The sequence below is a fragment of the Vipera berus genome, assembly GCF_964194415.1.
Source record: "Vipera berus genome assembly, chromosome: 5".
Classification (NCBI taxonomy): domain Eukaryota; kingdom Metazoa; phylum Chordata; class Lepidosauria; order Squamata; family Viperidae; genus Vipera; species Vipera berus.
The window spans coordinates 62,168,536-62,188,267 of NC_138207.1; positions in this window are offsets into that span (position 1 = coordinate 62,168,536).

The window sequence follows — 19,732 nt, forward strand, 5'->3', positions numbered from 1 at the left end:
TCCCTTGATTTTTTTTTCTTTATAATACTTAATTTCTATTCAAATGCTAAAGATTCCATCTCTTGATTTTCATAGGTCTCAGCTGGAAGAAATTCAGCTCTAATGAAAGCAATGAAAACATCGATTTGAACTAAACCTCAAATGTAGAGGTTTGTAGAATTGTAGAATAATGCTTTTAAAATTTATATCTTTTTGCCTTTAAACACTGCTCTTTATCCAGAATGGATGGATGGGAAGGTAAAAAAATAAAATAAAATCTGGGATCAGTCCAGTCAGGTTAGATAAAAGAATCTGCAGCCAAATTATTCATTGTATTCATTTTTTTATTGCACTTCTTGGGATTAATTTCCCTGTGTGGGTAGCTTTGAATACAACTAGTATAATATTCTTAAAATAATTTCATCCAAATCCATACCCTTAAAATTATATTAGATAGTTTGGTTGGTTTTCTGCCTTGTGATTCAACAGGGAGACATCTATCAACGTTTCTCATGTCTGGCTGTGGAATTCTAGAACTGAAGTCAAATATCTTAAAGTTATTGAGGCTGAGAAACACTGCTGTACACATTTCATTTGCAATGGTAAATATCCAGGAGCCATGTAAACCAGACCTATGTTCAAACTGGGTCTGCAAAGAAAGACTATTACAATTTCTGCCAAATATGACATAGGTGGTCCAATTATAGACACTAGATGCATCTTTGTTTCAAGGCAATGAGCTGAAGAAAAATGTAAACAATTCAGGATGCAATATACTGATATAATTATACTGATATAAAAGAAAGTAGAAGAAATATTTTTATGAACAGGTAATAGCAATAGCAATAGCACTAATATATTGCTTCACAGTGCTTTACAGTGGTTTACAGAGTCAGCATATGGTACCTACTATCTGGGTCCTCATTTTACCAACCTCGGAAGGGTGGAAGGCTGACTCAACCTCGAGTCGGTCAGGATCGAACTCCTCCCTGTGGACAGATTTATCCTACAATACTGCATTCTAACCACTGTGCCAGCATGGGTTCTGGTGGTTATAATATAATATGATTATATTATAAAATTAAATTATAATATGGTTATAATATAACCATTTTGCTTCCAAAGTTATTTTCCAGCTTTTGTAGTATAGCCTTATATATTACTATTTTCAATCTTCTTTTCTGCTTTACAATGGACCCACATATTTTGATAAGTGTTAAAGGCAGATCAAGTAACTGTTGCTTCTCTGTCCTAGGTTTACATTAGTTTTATTTCATTAACTTAAAAAAATCAGACACAAGCTAATCTAATTAGTGTTGCAAATTGCATTTTGAATTCCAAGGGTAATGTTGTTACAATTTCCATCATGTCCAGGAACATTTTCCACCCATCCAACCCCTATTCTCCTCCTTTATTTATTTATTCATTGTTCTTTAATATTTAGCTTTAATTTCAGGACAATGCAAAAAAGAAAATACTTTATAAAGCTTGGTTAATTTCATGAAAATCTTATTCAACTCTTTCTACATATATATTTTCTCCTAACTGGATCAAAATGACTAGCCATATGTATAAGTGCATTGAATCAGAATTTCCTTATTACTTTGGTATGAAGAAACTAATTTTTTTAATGTTCAGTTAGGCCACATGCCACCCAAGTAGAAAATATATTCCTGGCATTTAAAGGCTGTAAACTGCTGTGGGTGTAGCAATTCCTTCTCTTCATCTCATGTGTTAAGCAGTGAACACAGCTTTAGTAATATAAAGGGATCCTCAATCTCTTGAAAGAGTAAATTAATTTATAGCAAATGTTCAACCTCACAAGTATGTAGGTATATGAAATAGCACAGGCTCAATCTGTATTATTCTCAGTTCCACAGTCTCTAAAAATCCTATAGGAAGAACAAGTCCAACTGCTAAATACTTAAGCCAACACATCAGATGAGTACTGAGCATGGGCCAGGCTACATCACTGTTTTCTGAGTCAGTACTTCTCAGTCAAGATATGGATGGCTCCTGACTCAAATGACAAATACTGTCAAGGTTCTGACTGATGAACCCAACCAAGCAAACACCTTCAAGACATTTCAATCTCTTAATGTAAAACTTTATTGAGTACATCACTTCAGCACTAATGAAAGCAGAACCAGCTCTGGCAAGACCCCTCCCAAACCCATATAGTAAAAACATTGAATTCTCCCTCCTCCCTCTGGGCAGGTCATGTTGCCCAATCAAGTGGAAAATATTGTTATGAGAAAGAATCTCTAGGTCTGGCCAGCCACTGTGTAATGTCCTTGAGTCTCATGATCTAGCTTCTCAATCTTTGAAGTTTGCATTCCAAACCTCTCTCTTCTTCCCAAGTTCAATGGCAAGCTGAGAAGCAATATTTGTCGCACCAGCAAAACCCATGCTTCAAAACTTGACAAATACAGTACAACACTTCAACTTAGTCCACATATAGTTTGCACCAAGATATTTTTCAGGTGACATCCAAAACTTAAGGATGGAAATCATTTTGCTGCCACTCTTGGCCTTTGGTAGTCTATATTAGAAGCTATGTTTTAAGAAAGGATTCAAAATACAGAGTAATTTTGATTTCATTTACATTTCAGTTCATAGTCTTTGTCATGAGTCGTTTATTTAATACACTTGTCTCCAGTCACATTAGATTATAATTTTGCAACAACTTTTAAAACACGTGGTACTGCACTTAAGGGAAAAAATGTTTTGCTAAACCTAAGGAGCTTACATTGCTGATAAATCACAAGAATCAAAATAAGTGAATATAGAAGAGATGAATGAAGACTGAATCTATCTTAGGTTGTGTATTTTCATTTGAAATTTTGCAATTAATAATAATTAACCTCCTCCTGTGTACAGTCTGATAATTCCATATACACTTCATCTCTGCAACATTTTAAAGCACTTTTAATCATGTTCCTTAGGTTTGTTTCGGGGCATTATATTGCTTTGTTTTATTAAAAGAAGATTTAATTATGGTATGCTCCTTGGCATCAATTATCATTTCATTATAGCTAGTGGTGAGTCACTTACCCTTTACTTGATCCTCTCCCAGGTGAGTGATTGCCACCTTCATCTCAAAATCCTATTATGAAATCAGTCAAAACCTCACTTTTTCCCACTTGTTCTAATGTAGTGATATTTAACTATTCTCTAAAATGGCAGAGTTGATGCTAATTGCAGTCTGAACCCAAAAGCTTTCTTTTTAAAACAAAAATATCCTTTTTATAAGACCATGGAGGTGATCCATTCTAATCTAACACAACCAAGTTGGCTGGAAATAGAAGGATTTCTATGGAGCTTAGCAGAATATTTTTCCCTCCTCGGTCTAATTCAGCAAGTCTATAATTTGGTGATTATCTTTGAGAGATTACATCATCTCTTTTTTTCTTATGGGCTGTTTTGACCACTAGAGTAAATGTTGAGACACAGATATATAAGATGAACAGTTTTCAAATGTTCTCCCTGTTTTACTTATCTAGGCTATTAGAAAAATGGGTCTCTATGTTTAAGAGATAGAGGAAACTTTCTCACTCACTACAAGATGCAGCTTAAAGGCAAGAGTTCTCTGCCTTAGGTATTTCTTAATAAATCTATTTTTTCTTCAATTGCAATAAATATCTATTAGCATTCATTGACAGACAGGCCAAGCATATACTCTTCAGGCAAAGTAACCATATGGAGCATTTGTCTTCTGAATGGACTTTCTACTATGTAATTCCTCTGTATTATTTTAGCAGTCAGAAGATGCTTAGAATCACATCCTCTAAGAAGGGTTCCTGCTGAATTCAAATCTCATTTGTCCACCTTATTTTACTTCCACGGCTGTTGAATTGTTCCCTTCAGCACTAACTGCTAAATCGGTTGCAAGCAATCATAACATCACATATAGTTGTAATGCATTGCAAGTCTTATAGTCTCAGAGCTTACACAAATTATTGGCGTAGAAAGAATACAAGTTAAAAAGTAATGGGAATGGAGAAGGTTCAAGGACTGAGTTAAACGAAAACAGAGTGCTTCTAATATGTGACCTATATACCAAAACAATGGCTCAGTCAGTGCTGCTACCCTGCTTTGCCCCTTCACTCCTTTGCTGATGCCAGACAACCATGAATCTGGAGGGGGGGCTGTCAGGAGCCAGCAAGCAGAGAGGGATGACAAGAAATTGGGTGCCTGCCAGAGATATTGGCCAGCCGATCCCAAGGTCACAACCATGAGAATGGAATGAGGACCATCCCCGAGTCCACCGAAACATTTTGTTTGAATTTAATTGGACACAAGGGTGATAGGTGGGTGGGTGGGTGGGGGAAAGGTACGTAAGTACGCAGCTTTTGGCAGTGGTGGGATTCAAATATGTGAACAACCAGTTCTCTGCGTGGATACCATTTGTGGAAGTCCATTCTGGGCCTGAGCAACAAAAAGTTAGCTACCGGTTCTGCCAAAGTGGTGCGAACTGGCTGAATCCCACCACTGGCTTTTGGGGTCAAACCTCAGGTCTGGCTTTTTCTACCTAGTAACCACTTGGCTTTAGTAAAGTTATTCCTTTCAATATGAATGCAGTCAAAAGCTCTTTCTTTCTAAATGGCCAAGTTGGGACAAACCTGACAGGCTGAGATTTCAGAAGACTTTTCTCTTCTGGTGAGCCGTGTTTTCCTACTGACTCTTAGAAGGAATTCATAGTGGTAACCTTGAGTCACTTATTCTGCACTTTTCTTCTTCTTCTTGAATCCATAACACCTACATAATTTAAGTCTCGCTAATGTTTCCATGATTGCTTCTTTCATAGCAGAGATAAGCAACTGAGTCCCTGCTCTGTCAGGAATTGTTTATGCACTTTCAATACAGAGAAATTGTTTATTATACTGTTTTCATTTTAACCTCTGATTCATCTGTTGAATAGCTAAATGAAAAAAATAATTGGAAGGGTGGCCCTCGATAGCCAAAGTCCTTAAAATAGGTTCACGCTTTTTTATGAAAAAAAGAAAACTGTTGTTACGTGTCAATGTGACCTCCAGCTGCAATATTTTGTAAAGAAAATATACAGAATGTGAACTTTATTAATCTACTGCCAGATACAAAAAACCAGATTTCTCTACAATGCATAAGAAGAAGCAATGTACAAAAGGAAACACATAGTATTCTAAAAGCTCTAGTGAAGGGACAGGATAGGAAGACAGCACCATTTCTGTATGTATGTATGTATGTATGTATGTATGTATGTATGTATGTATGTATGTATGTATGTCTTTTATTATTTTTGCAAATCTAAGGCAGTGAACATACCCAAAACATCTTCTTCCTCCTATTTTTCTCACAACAACAACCCTGTAAGATGGGTTGGGCTGACATAGGATGAGTGGCCCAAGGTCACCCAGCTGGCTTTCATGGCTAAAGCAGGACTTGAGCTCATGGTCCCCCGCTTTCTAGCCTGGTGCCCTAACCACTAGACCAAACTGGCTCCCATACAATCTAACCCAGAGCCTTATAATTGTAATAGCAATCTTGCAAAACTTTGCCTAGAAAGTTCAGCAAGTAGAAATTTGGACCAGCCAACAAAATCCATGTGAAATGGGACTATGACTACTGTACCCCAAATAAAACAGAGGAGACAGTAAATTAAGCGGGACCTTCTGGTTTGACAAGAAAGCCAGAACAATGCAGATGTTGTTTTACCAAATGAACTTTATATATCTTTCCCAATTTGATATAGGCACAAACAAGGTGCAAAGGTAAGGTACAAGTGGGAGACCCCATGACAAAAGATCATAACATCACTATTGCAAATGCCATGATTTCCTACTTAAATTAGATGTTGGGATAGAAAAATACATAATGGCAAGATTTTCAGGATATATCAGTATCATTTCAGAAGCACTGCAGTCAGTTGCAGACACTTTTGTTGGTGTCCTCTTGATGTTTTGGATACCTTCCATCAGTCCAGCCTACATGAACAAAAATGAGAAACAGTAGGTATTGGAAGCAAATTTGAAATGGGCAACAGATAAGGAAACTGCCATTTAGAGAAGGTTTAGAATATGCAATTTAGATTTTCTATAATCTAAAGTGATAGATTCTGGTGTTTTTTTTCATTTATTTGTGCTAAAACTCCAATTATATCCATTCACTACTGACCAGGCTCACTGGGCTGATGATAGCCCAAAACATGTGGGTGGCACAAGTTCCATTGTTTCTTTTCTATGGCTTAGTGAGAATTGGAGGAGGAAAGGGAAGGTCAACTCAAGAATATATGGCCCATATTAATTACTGAGAGCATTCCTCAGTATGACAATACCCACCTTCAACAAGAAGAGTTCAACAGAGAAAGAGCGAGGCAAAATGCACAGTTTGTACGATGTAATATTTCTGCTACTGTCTGCCCTCACTGTTGTGTATGCCTATTCTGTGAAGAAATCACCAATTCCTGGTGTCTTTCTTCATGCTTATGCTATTCAGAGAAGAAAAGTGGAAAGGAAGTACTGCTTTCAACTCTATTCTGTATGATCAACAACATTCATATTGTGCTTACTAGAAAGAACCCTTTCCTTTTTTTATTAAGACATTCTAAAGAGAAAGGGAGGTTGGAACTTCAAAGTGTGTGTGTATGTGTGTGTATACAATCTTCTAACAGAGCAGCAGTTTCAACCCTATGTTTTCCAGTTAGCTTGAAGTTCTTAATTGTAAACTAGATAAGCCTAGAAAAGCCAGTTAAAATTAGAAAATAATACAATTTTTCTCTGTGCTGTCATTTTACTTGGTGAAAACCCACTTTTTCACAATTACCAGTAAGTAAGGAGAGAATTTTTAGAAGACATTGGGTATTGGTGACAAATCCCCAGGAAGGTATATGTCATATAGACAAGATGTAAGATTGTGGGGTAGTTTCTCAAATCATTGCCTAAGGGATTTCTTAGTTCTTATCTTGTTAGAGAATGGGAAATACCAATGTTTTGTGCTGTAGCAAAGATAGTAATTTTGCTAGCTAGCTAGATTGAAGATAGTATCTACCATCATTTTAATGAGGATCTTGGATTTTTCAAGACTTTGCAATAGAACACAGATGATTGTGGAAGAACCCCAAAAGAATTTTATTGTAGTGAAGATAAACATTGGTGGATTCAAAAATGACATTTTTATGGTTCTGATTTATCTGGAAAAACCAGTATTCCAGCATGATCAGCTGCATATTGCTTTAAGCTGAGGAAAAAGAAGTGAAAATGATACACTATTCTTAAAAAATGGCAGATCAACTACAAAGGTTGTCATCAAAAGCATACCAAAAAAAATCTACATTTGTCTTGCTTTGCACCTTTCTTTTTTAATAAAGGATGTTTTCTTCTTTTAAAACCAAAACAAATTGCCTATGGTCATTCTGTTTCTCTGTTTAAGTAAAGAAATATCTCTGAAAAGATGACCCAGTGGATCTTGGGTTGTCCGTTTGTTTCTATAAAGCCCATACCTATTAAGAACTAAAAGCATTCTTAGTTTGAATCACCTCTGTAGTGTCATCATGTAGCCAGATGTGACTAGTTATATAGCCCGGTGATATTATCACATTTCTATGATAGCAGTGGTTTCTGTGATATGTCTGGTTCTTGTTGCGAATGTGAATTAATACAAATTCAATAAATAAATAAAGGATGTAAATCATATGTACATTGATACATATTGTAAATGGATCTGACATACTTTTGTCTAAAATCAGTTCTTAACTCTAATCAAGAATCTTGCCAAACTGTGTTCATGTTTTAGTGATTGTTATGGATGTTATGGGTGAATCCCAATCCCTGAATTGGAATTCACCCAAAAAATATGTTTTGAAATAGTATTCCATATATATTTCTTTAAAAGAAGAATCAGAGAGAGGGAGGGGGAGGGAGGGAGGGAGAGAGAGAGAGAGAGAGAGAGAGAGAGAGAGAGAGAGAGAGAGAGAGAGAGAGAGAGAGAGAGAGAGAGAGAGAGAGAGAATTTCATGTCAGTGACAGCAACTCATCTTGATGTAGTCCTGGGGAGTGAGGACATTGAAATGGAATAATGATCTGTTCCCTTGCAGAAACTATACAGTATATGTAACTAATCTTGCTTTGCTTATATAAATGCATAAATAAAATAAGCAATTTGAAATCCAATAAAAGTAAACATAGTAAATGTATGGAATGTGCACCTGGCAAAGCAGGGAGAGGAGTTTTGGCAGCACAAAGCTTTCCCAGGGAGGAGGGAATACATCCATCAGAGAAAAGCCCAAATTAAGAGACTGCATTGTCCTGAGGTTGAGGTGAGGGGAATCGAAAGATTTTTCAGGAGATCCACACCCTGGAATCTCTCAGGACATAGCTGTTAGGGTAGGAGATTACAGCTTTAGTTTGGCAAGATTCTGTCCATTAGCTATAAGCAAATAAAGGATTGGACTTGATTGAATTTTATTGTGTCATTTTTGGACTTTGGCCCAACACTACTGAAGATATTGTTATTTTGTCTATATATAGGCTTTTGTGGCTAGTATGTGTCATGTCTCTGAACTTCTGATAGTCTTAACAGGTAGATGAGACAGAAAACACAACCAGCCAAATTAAGTCTGAGGGGTCCTTGGTGCTCTTTGAGTTTTGTTGTTTCCTTGCAGGCATTTCATTACCCAAGCTAGATAACATCTTCAATGCTATTTTATTGTAAAGTTATATTAACAGAATGTCTACAGAGATTCTCAATCATCCAAATCATGGTTGTCCCAATGATGTTTTTCTAAAAGGCAACAGGACTTTCTTGGGGTTTTCCTTGAAAACATTTCTCTTCTCATCCTAGGAGTTTCTTCAGTTCTAAGTAAGTAACGGGGAATGAAAGGTTTTAATCCTTCCATTTTTTTCCATTTTCAAGGAAAAATGACTACAAATAATATAATTTTGTCCCTTTTCAATGAAAAATACCAGGAAAGTCCAGTTGCCTTTTGGAAAAGCACCTTTGGGACACACGTTAACAGAATATTCCAAGCCTGAAAGTACAATTCTCCTACTGTATTCTTTACAGTCTAACAGTCTCTTGTTCCGCCCACTATGGAGTTGTAAGCTATGCTGTCTCTTACCTGATTGCTCCCTAGGCAGCATCTATTCACACTAATTTGGGCTTTTCTCCGATGGATGTATTCCCTCTTCCCAGGAAAGGGCCTTCCCCACGTATCATTACAACTTCTGACACAGTCCAAGTCTATTAGAAACATGTTGCACAGATTCTCTAACACAGGGGGTCACCAACCTGTGGTCTGTGGCCCACTACTGGGCCATGGGCTGTGGTCACTGGGCCATGTGAGTGGCTGGCCAGTGCACACATGTGCGTGTGCTCGCACTCCCCCACTTGCGCTAGTGTCATGGCAGAACCCAGGCGCTAGCGTCACTACGAGTGCAACCCCCACTCACACTGGCGTCACAGCATCATGCTGTGCTATTGTCACTGCAAGAGCAATACCCCCACTCGTGCTAGTATTGCGGCATTGCGTGGGTGCTAGCATCACCCGATCATTGCACGTGCACTCGTGGCCCCATTTGCATCGCACATGCAATCACAGTCCCATTCATGTGGGCCATGGACCCATTTGCATATGCTCATGCTCGCACATGGAAAGGCACCTCCAACCCCTCGGGCCCATCAACCCAGAAAGGTTGGGGACCCCTGCTCTCACATTATACTATACTAGATTTCTAACTGCAGGTGGTGCCTACAATCCTAAACAGTTTTAGAAATATTGTAGAAGTATCTGCACCAAAACCAAATTTGAGGCTTAATGTACAGTAAGGTGGCCAAATACAGAATAGACATGGTCTTTGCCCTTTCTCTACTCGTATACAAGAGAAAATTTCATACGTGTATCACAGGTTATACTTTAAAGGCAGCTGTCTATTCTATTTTGCCTCCGTTTAGTCCAATATCTATCTCAGTCTCTACTCAGTCATAATTCCTTTCTTTCATGGTAGAATTTCACACACACACACACACCCTTGGACTTATGCTTGAACAATGCAGAAGCTCTGATATTTGCCTCCACATCTGAAGTGGGAGGAATCATTCCCCCCGAATAAATTATCTTTGTTTTATCAGGATTTCCAGATTGTCAAATTGTATGAGGCTAGAGTTATCATATTTCACTTTAAATTCTGCATCTTCAAAATCAACAACAGTTGTCCTTCAGCTCATTTCCAGACCCAGATGGCCTGTATGTTTAAAGTAGGAACTATTATTAACCTTGATACAGTGTTACCTTTTTTCTTTTTTTTTTTAAGGCAGGGCAGGAACTGAAAGATGTTTAAAGGCAGCGTTAACATCACCTGTAATTACAGCTTAAAATCTACCAAGGTCTTCCAATTAGGTTTTGAAAGTGCAAATAAAAATAGCCTGGTTAAAAACCTTTGGAAGGAGACAACTGCACAGTAATTGATTGCATGCTCATTTTTAGAAAACTGACCTTTCCTTCCAGTTGTCTAATGTGAAGATTTGCTTTCAGTGCTCTAGCTGTCATCTCTCCTTGTTTATTCCATTAGGAGGGGGGGAACCCTTTTTCTCTGCCTAGCATGGAATATCACTGTTGATCTCATTAGGTGTCTTCAAATAATTGCAGGTTTTAAGCAAGCTGGAAACATCAACCTTCACAAAGAATTAAGCGAGCCATGAAAAGGACCAGGAGCGAAGAAAAAGAGTGGGCGTATGATAATTGCATGCCTCAAACTAAAAGCAAGCAAAAGGAAACAGAACAGTGGATGATATTGAAAGAATAGAATAGAATAGAATAGAATAGAATAGAATAGAATAGAATAGAATAGAATAGAATAGAATAGAATAGAATAGAATAGAATAGAATAGAATAGAATAGAATAGAATAGAATAGAATTTGGACAACAGGAAAATAAATATAATGATTTATTTAGAACTCCAATGGCTAGAGAGCAGCAAAGGACAAATAGATGACCTCAAGTCACACAACTACAGTCATTTCACCTTGATAGGTGTCACTGTAGATGCTACACCAGCGAATGAACAGGAAAGCACTGCAGTGACTTAAAAGATATTTACACAGGTTTGCAAGGGAGAAATGCTATGACAGCTAACCCCAAATCCTTCCAATTTTACTATATTCCTTTTATTCCACCCTACCTATCTCATATGTATACTGTATGTACACACACACACACACACACATACACATACATACACACACACATACACACACACATATACACACACACATACATAAATACAAACACTCTGTATATATATGGAAACTCTCTTCTATCACTGATTAAGAATCAACTGTCAAAAATTGCTATTTTTGACAATCAGATTAAAATGATTCTGCAATGTCTCATTTTACAAGATACATGGACCCCTGTATCTTCTTAATATTACAGAAAAAAAAATGTCAAAAGGAAAGCAACGATCCATTTTTCCTAAATTTTAGCCCCTGAGTCCCATGCAGCAAGTGATGCAGGATTCAGGAAATTGTGACTGGGCAACCTTCCACTTTATGACTTTCAATATTTTGTGTACAGGATTTTTCTGTCCTTATGCATTCCCACATACTGTATATCACAGAAAGGGCACATTTAATATTCTACATACATGCTGCACGCAGATAGGTTGGTATTTCTGCATGTTGCCTGTTCCAGACCCTCAGTTGGTATGGAATTCACTTCATCATCTCAGTGATGCATTTAGATTCATTGCAGATATGTGGTGAATAGGTGTACAAAAGCTGACACAATGATCCAATATTTCAACCACGCATACATTTGTTAGCCATATGGAGACATTACCAGGAAGAAAAGAAAGCAGTATGAATCACCGAGGAAGCAGGAGAAGGACAGGGGCACTCCTGAACAAAGTAAGGTAAAGAATGTAAAGTAGATAAAGAGAAAGAAAGAAAGAAAGAAAGAAAGAAAGAAAGAAAGAAAGAAAGAAAGAAAGAAAGAAAGAAAGAAAGAAAGAAAGAAAGAAAGAAAGAAAGAAAGAAAGGAAGGAAGGAAGGAAGGAAGGAAGGAAGGAAGGAAGGAAGGAAGGAAGGAGGGAGGGAGGGAGGGAGGAGGAGGAGGAGGAGGAGGAGAATGTTAGGAGTAAATTCTTGAGAAAAAACAGTCAGGCTGAACTAATGAACAGCAGAGAAATGTGCTTCTTTTCCATTAAGGTCCAAAGCAATTCTGAATCATTTCTGAAACTGGCATCAAACAGCCAACAAAATACTGTCTTGTGATAGCCGGGCAAGGAGAAGCATCTTTCTCTGAGTTTTCCTGCTCCTGGGAGTGGAACTATTAAAACATGACTCTCCAATCTCAAACAGAGGATTGAAGAAAATTAAGTGCTAGACCATATCAAAACCACTGAGAAATCAAGCAGGATCGAGAGTATTAAATTATTACGCTTCTAGAAGTCACCCAAAAGATTGACCCAAGCTGGCTTTTCTGCAGTACCCATTCTGGTGCTGGAACAGACAGGTAACTGTTTCTGGACCTATGACCTTCTATTAATCCCCCACTTACCTTCAAATGATATTGGGGTGCTTTGCTCCACACTTTTTCCTGTTTTGCCATCTGAAGTCTCCCTGTCCACTCGGGCTAGAGCAGAGATCCCCAACCTTTTGAGCACCAGGGACCAGTTCCATGGAGAGAGGTTTTTCCACGGTCTGGAAGGTGCGTGGTTCTGTGTGCTGTCTGTATCTCGTGGATGGGGCTTTGCTTATTTATGCGGACCAGTTGCTGGCATGCCGTGGCCCAGTACTGTTCCACGGAACTTTAGTTTATTACCAGCTTCCCATAGCAACTCATTGGCTACTTTACAGAGGAGATCATGAACATAATAAGCCAAACTAATGCTTGTCATGCATCCCTGTAGTTTATATACATCCCCTCACAATAAATAAATACATCCTCTAAGAATATCATAATCAGCACAAACATTACTTTCACAAGCATTTTTAGCAATAGCAATAGCATTTAGACTTGTATCCTGCCCCATGTTTGCAATCAATATATGTCCATTTATGATATCAATATATTCTTGCATTTTATTTGAGTGTGTTACATAGCAGTTTAATTCTATTCCAATAAAAAATAATTGATAAGAATCAATCTGTTTGTTTGTTTTCCAATTTCTAAACTGCCCATCTCCTTCAGAGAGGAGTTCCTCCCTTCTACTTTGGTAAAATTTATGCTCAGTTAATACATTAATTGAACTCTCATAATATTGGACAGAATACAAAGGGGACTAGCAAAATGGTATATATAGTAAACCAATAAAAATGAAGCAATTCTGTAAAGTGAATATTGAAACTCAGCTTTATGAGGCTGTTTTTCTTGAATATCTGCTTAAGCACAATAAAATAATATAGTCAGGCTTTGCTTTAAATGACAGACTTCCAAGGGGTTGCTATAGTTAATAACCCAGATCTAAAATGTTTAGTAATCCAGTATAGCGCATATGGCATCATTGTATTTCCAATACTATTTTCAGCTACCATTAATCATATCTCTCTTCTTTCTGTGAAAGAATGCTTCTGCATGCCACATTAAATGTGAATAAGCAGATGTTGTACTGAAAATCTAATATATGGAAATGTATATATTTTTAAAACTAATGACCAAAATGCCACTAGTTATTTCAATAATAGCAATGATTAGTAACATCAAGGGCATACTCGTATGTAATTTACTTCTCCCCATTTGTGTTTACATGCCATACTTTAATTTTTCTTGAATTCTTTGCTTCTTTGGTGGTAGAAGTTTTTTTTTCTAGTGGGGAAGTAGAATAAGTAACATCTACTTTTATTTGATGTTGAATCATTTTGTCTTTGAAGAAAATGGTGCTCATATTATAATCAGCAGTTTTGTCCCTCATTACATTTTATTCTTTGAAATATGAAATCCCTAAAATTATTTTAGAAAGTGGCTTAAAAAACAATTTTTAAATATTCAATATTCTAGGATGTTGCTAATTCTTTTCAATCTGCTAATTCTTCATGTTGCTAATTCTTTTTATTTATATCATTTAGTGATAAGCATTTTCTCAGTGGACAAACAAGTTTCTGTTTAAAAATCTCAAATATACTGATGATACCAATACGGTAAATCTAAGCAAGGAAAATGTGAGGATTGTTTTGTTGAAGATACAAAAGATTGCAAAAGCCATTAGTCTGCTCAATATTAAAATATGCACATGTGCACACACACACGTGCATGCGCACACGCACACACACACCCTAACAATTTATGACAAATTGATGGAAAAGTCAAAAGAGTAACAACCTTTTTCTTCGTAAGCTCAATTAACTCATGTTGAAGAAAATTATTGAAGATTCCTTGAACTACATAGGCAGGGGAAAAAACTGAATGCTGAGTGAAATAAAACCAGATTTCTCATTGGAATATAATTTTTTTTTATATACATAATAATTGGAAAATACCATAATGCTTGGAAAATGGAAGGCAATAAAAGAGAGGCTGGCAGAAGGCAGGATGGTGAAATTTCTGGTGAAATTAGATCCACTAGTTCACAAAGAGCAAGAAATGAGTGAACAAAGGAACAAAACAAAATGGTTTGATTCCATTTCATGAGATATGAAACCTTTTGTTTTCAACATAGTTTAATGTCCAAAATCTTCTTTAGGCCAAAAGACAAGCTATACTGCAATATGATTTCCAGTGAAAAAAGACAGGCATGCCTTTTTTAATCTCAATTGATTCTTAAAGTAGTTATCCTCAAAACATTAATTCACCACTGCTTCTTTTCTATATGAGTCTAGATTTCCAGGTAATTAAGATATTTACGTAAGCGTTGGACTTAATCTTGGCACTCAATTTTATTCAAAATAGCCACACAAAGGCTATGGTTACTATTAACTATAAAGATTACCATTCATTTGTAATCCTAAATATGGGTAATATGAAAGAATTATCATTTCTTTCAGCAGATTTCATTTAGGGTCCACGTGTATTTGAATAAATATATTCCTTAATAGAAATTTTGTTGTTTCTCATTAAATCTGTGTAGAAAATGTTGACGCTGAAATATATAGTCTCACACATATATTACAAACATTGATTTTTTTAAAGAATTAATTTTAAAAATGAACATAATGTACTCAAGTATTTAACACCCAGGCATTTGTATGATGGTTAGCAGTATATTGAAGTATCTAATGCAACGTAGCAACCTAAATAGACATAACATTTGCAATAATAATCACATCTGAAGGTTTGTAAATTTCTTGTCTTTTTTACATTTATTGGTAATGTTAATTCTTATATCTTATCAAGACAAATAATTGCAAATCAGGGATTAATATACAGAACTCAAAAGCTGTAATAAAAAGAGGTGACTAATGTCTGGCATATGTCAATACATTGCATATACCTCCTAGTTGATGGGATGGGATAATATGTTGATCAGATTTGGGTAACAGTAACATTCTGTTCTCCACACACTATTTTTAGGCAAAATGGAAAACATCCCATGATGTCATCAGTAAATGGATGTTGGGCAGAAAGATAAAAAAGTAGACTTTCTTGTATGCAGAAGTGGGAAAGTTAGATAAAAATCAAGGACAAATGGGAGATATCTCAGTTGTTTGACCTACAGAAGAGCAGTAGAGATTACTGAAATTTGTATCTTTTGCATCTTATATAAATTTCCACAGTGCATAGCCATATTCTTAGGCAAGAAGATTGATAAATACATTAGATGAGCTGATAAACATATTGAGCCATTAAGTCAGTTCACCTCATGATAAAATCTGATAAACACTTGATAAAGGAGTTGGGGGAACGAGTAGAAATGATTTAAGCAGTCTATAGAAAAATCTAAGTTCACATACCACACTAAAGAAATGCCTTCAGAACAGTGCAGCAATCCACTAGTAACAAATTCTGACAAATGATAGTGAATTCAGGTAATAAAGCATGCCTGAATGAGAACAAGTCTTTGGACACTTAAAATTCTTGACTCACATCTGCACTGCTGCACAATTGCATTAAGCGTAATGGATTCACTGCCTTCAGGCACCATTTTATTGTTTAGAATTTCTCTTGACATGTCAAAGGAAAACAAAGCAATTTAATACTACATTCTAACTGTTATGTGCTGGGCTCTTGTGAAATACCACGTGGGTTGCTGGAGCAGCTAACGGCTCTCCAGCAACCCAGACTTCAAGTCTCTTGTGCTGCAATTGGCTATCTCCAGGCGGCAATGGTTGATTCAAACCTATTGGCTGCCGCCTAGGGGCTAGACTATATATTGCGGCTAGTCGCAGGCATTTCCCCAGTACAGTTCCAGCACGAAATAAACAATGAGTTACCCTGTACTCAGTTCAGCGTCTTCATTCCTGCGCCAAAGAACCCGCTATTTAACAGTGGCGACAAAGGTGGGATCCTGCTTCACCAAATAAAGAGCTGAAGTCTTCAAGGGAAAGGCAGCACATGCCAGAGGGAAGAGGCATCCCCCCCCCTTTCTCAAGGTCAGCTAGCAACTACGCTAGTGACCTCGTGCTCAGTGGATTTATTCCCTGAGCCTGAAGCAGGATCTGGAAGAACACAGGAACCAGCAAGGAAGAATGCCGAAGGTTGGCAAATTGCGAGAGTTCAACGTGAAACACCCGGAGGAATGGCCATCGTATTTATTGCAAGTAAAAAACTACCTCAGAGCCAATCAGATTGCAGAAGAAGGACTGAAGGCTGCAATGCTACTCTACATGTGCGGTCCAGCTACCTTTGATTTAGCCGAGAACCTTTTCGCGCCGACACCAATCAAAGCAGTCTCCAATGCAGATCTCAAAAAGAAGCTAACCGGGCACTTCCAGCCCAGGATATCTGAAATGGCTTGGTGGTTCATGTTCGACCAAAGAGTACAGCTTCCCGGGGAGTCAGCATCGGAGTTCATAGCAGGCCTAAGGCAGGCCACACGCCTATACAAATTTTCAAATTTAGAAGAGCGACTACAAGACCGGCTCATCTGCGGCCTATGGGACAGATTGGTTCAGCAGAGACTATTTGCTAGGCCAAATTTAACGTTTTCTGAAGCACAAGTTCTCTTACTGAGATGTAAGGGGTGCAGCGGCAACCATTTTCGCACCAACTGTAGATTTCGTTCAGCCACGTGTAGAGCTTATGGAAGGACAGGCCACATTGCAGTGGTTTGCAGAGCCTGCCAGAGAGACCGGCCACCCAAACACCAGTTGGAAGAACCGACTAGGAGAGGTACTGGGGCCCAGGGTCCACTTAGTGTGCGATTTTTCAGAAGCCATAGAAACGTATGCCACACCGGGGCTTGACACCCCCTCAAACCCAAACTTAAGCTCATGGTAGAGACACAAGGAGTTCCATGTAAGATGGAATTGGACTCTGGCTCTGCAGTCTCAATCATTTCTCAAGACACTTTTAACTTTGTGTGTAGGCGCAGTAACAATTGGGCCAAACTAAGACCCTCAGATATAATCCTAATGGATTTTCAAAATGCTAACATTAAAGTTAAGGGTGAAGCCACCTTATTGGTAAAGTTTAAAGGGTTTTGGGGGCACCTGGATGTAATAGTAGTAGGGGGCCAGAGAACGAGTCTCATTGGACTCGATTGGTTTGAGGTCTTAGGTATTCAGATTACTGGCATAAACTGAACACAAACTGCAGACCTCACATCAGTGTGTGAGGAATACACGGATATTTTTGATTCAACCCTTGGAACATACACAGGCCTGCCTATCTCATTTAAGCTTGATCCCAATGTAGTTCCAATCAGGGTTAAGCCTCGTATGGTCCCCTTTGCCTGAAAACATAAAATTGATTCTGAAATTGATAAGCTTGTAGAACAGGGCGTGTTACAGCCTGTTGATTGTGGGGAGTGGGAAACTCCTATAGTCACTCCACTTAAAGCCAACGGGGAAATACGCATTTGTGCTGACTATAAATGCACACTAAATAAAGCCCTCAAGCAACAAGCTTTCCTGGTTCCAGTGGTCAACCATATTTTAGCCTCCTTGCAAGGGGGTACTATTTTTGCTAAACTTGATTTAGCACAGGCCTATCAGCAATTGCCAGTTGATGAGGCCACAGCCATGGCTCAAACAATTGTGACTCACAGGGGAGCTTTCAAAGTTAAACACTTACAGTTTGGAGTCAGTGTTGCACTGGGTATTTTTCAGGGAATCATGGAGCATACACTCAAGGGTATTCAGGGCATCTGCCCTTATTTTGATGATGTTCTTATTGCAGGGGAATCCCCAGAAGTGTTGGCCAGTAGGCTCAGGGCTGTTTTGCAGAGGCTTCGTGAAGCAGGCCTCAAATTGAAAAAGAACAAGTGTAGTATTGGGGTTTCTTCAACAGAATTCCTGGGTTTCCGAATTGATGCTAATGGCATTCACCCTGCTGATTCTAAAGTGAAGGCCATTAAAATGGCTCCTAGGCCCAAATCAAAAGGAGAGCTACAAGCATTCTTGGGTCTCCTAAACTTCTATCACACATTTCTACCTCATAAGGCTGCAATACCAGAGCCCCTCCACAGGCTGCTGGATAAGAAAGCTCCATGGAAATGGACTAACTTACATGAAAAATGTTTCCTGGAATTAAAAGCACTATTGTCAGAAAAGTCCACTGTAACTCACTACAAAGAGTCTAAACCTGTATGCCTTGCATGCGATGCATCTCCCTATGGGGTGGGGGCAGTTTTAAGTCACATAGAAAAAAATGGGAAACAGGTTCCTATAGCATTTTACTCAAGGACATTGTTTTCTGCTGAGCGCAACTATGCTCAGATTGACAAAGAGGCCCTAGCCATCATTGCTGGAATAAAAAAAATTCCATGACTATTTATATGGCAGGGATTTCACAGTCTACACTGACCACAAACCTCTGTTGGGACTTTTTACAATGGACAAACAAACCCCCCACATACTATCTCCAAGAATGTTGAGATGGTCTATTTTCCTATCTGCATACAATTTTAAATTAATTCACAAACCAGGGAAGGAAATGGGCCATGCTGATGGCCTCAGGAGACTACCACTGCCACTAATGGATCCAGATCTGGCTCCTGCTGCTAGAATATTGTCCATACAGGACATACCTGAGTTTCCCCTCCATGCAGGGGACATTGCTGCTGAAACTGCCACAGATAAAATACTTAGTAGAGTGTTGTCATGGGTATACATGGGCTGGTTGGAAAAAGTCCAGGCCAATTTATAGAAATAAGATGCACTGACCAGTGCTAGTACCAATAAGGGTATGCTCTATGCTGTAGAAAATATTTTGTTTCAAAACTAGACTTACATATCCATCACTTCCTTGCTGAAAAGTAGTAGTTGACAATTTTTAATAAGCTGGCCAAGATTTTTCTTATTTTCTCTTGCTTTTTAAAACCAGAAAATGTTAATTATGGAGGAGAAACTATTTGAATATTGAACTATGGTGTTGTCAACAACTGCATTTTAAAGAGTGAGGAATGCTATAATCATATGAAGGAATACTTTTAACTCTACTCTTGTCTATTACAGAAGTAATTTATTTTTGTCTTTCTCATATAGTATTGCATTCCTGCTCTGTTGACCAAAAATAATAGACTCACATGCATAGATCACCTTCTGCATATTATGATTTAAACTACACATAGCTGAATGTATAATTAAGCTGAAGTATATATCAGTGTATATCAGATGATTTGAAATTGTATATAATAGAACCTGTGCTAGTTCATTTTCAGAAAAGAATCACTCTCTGATGTT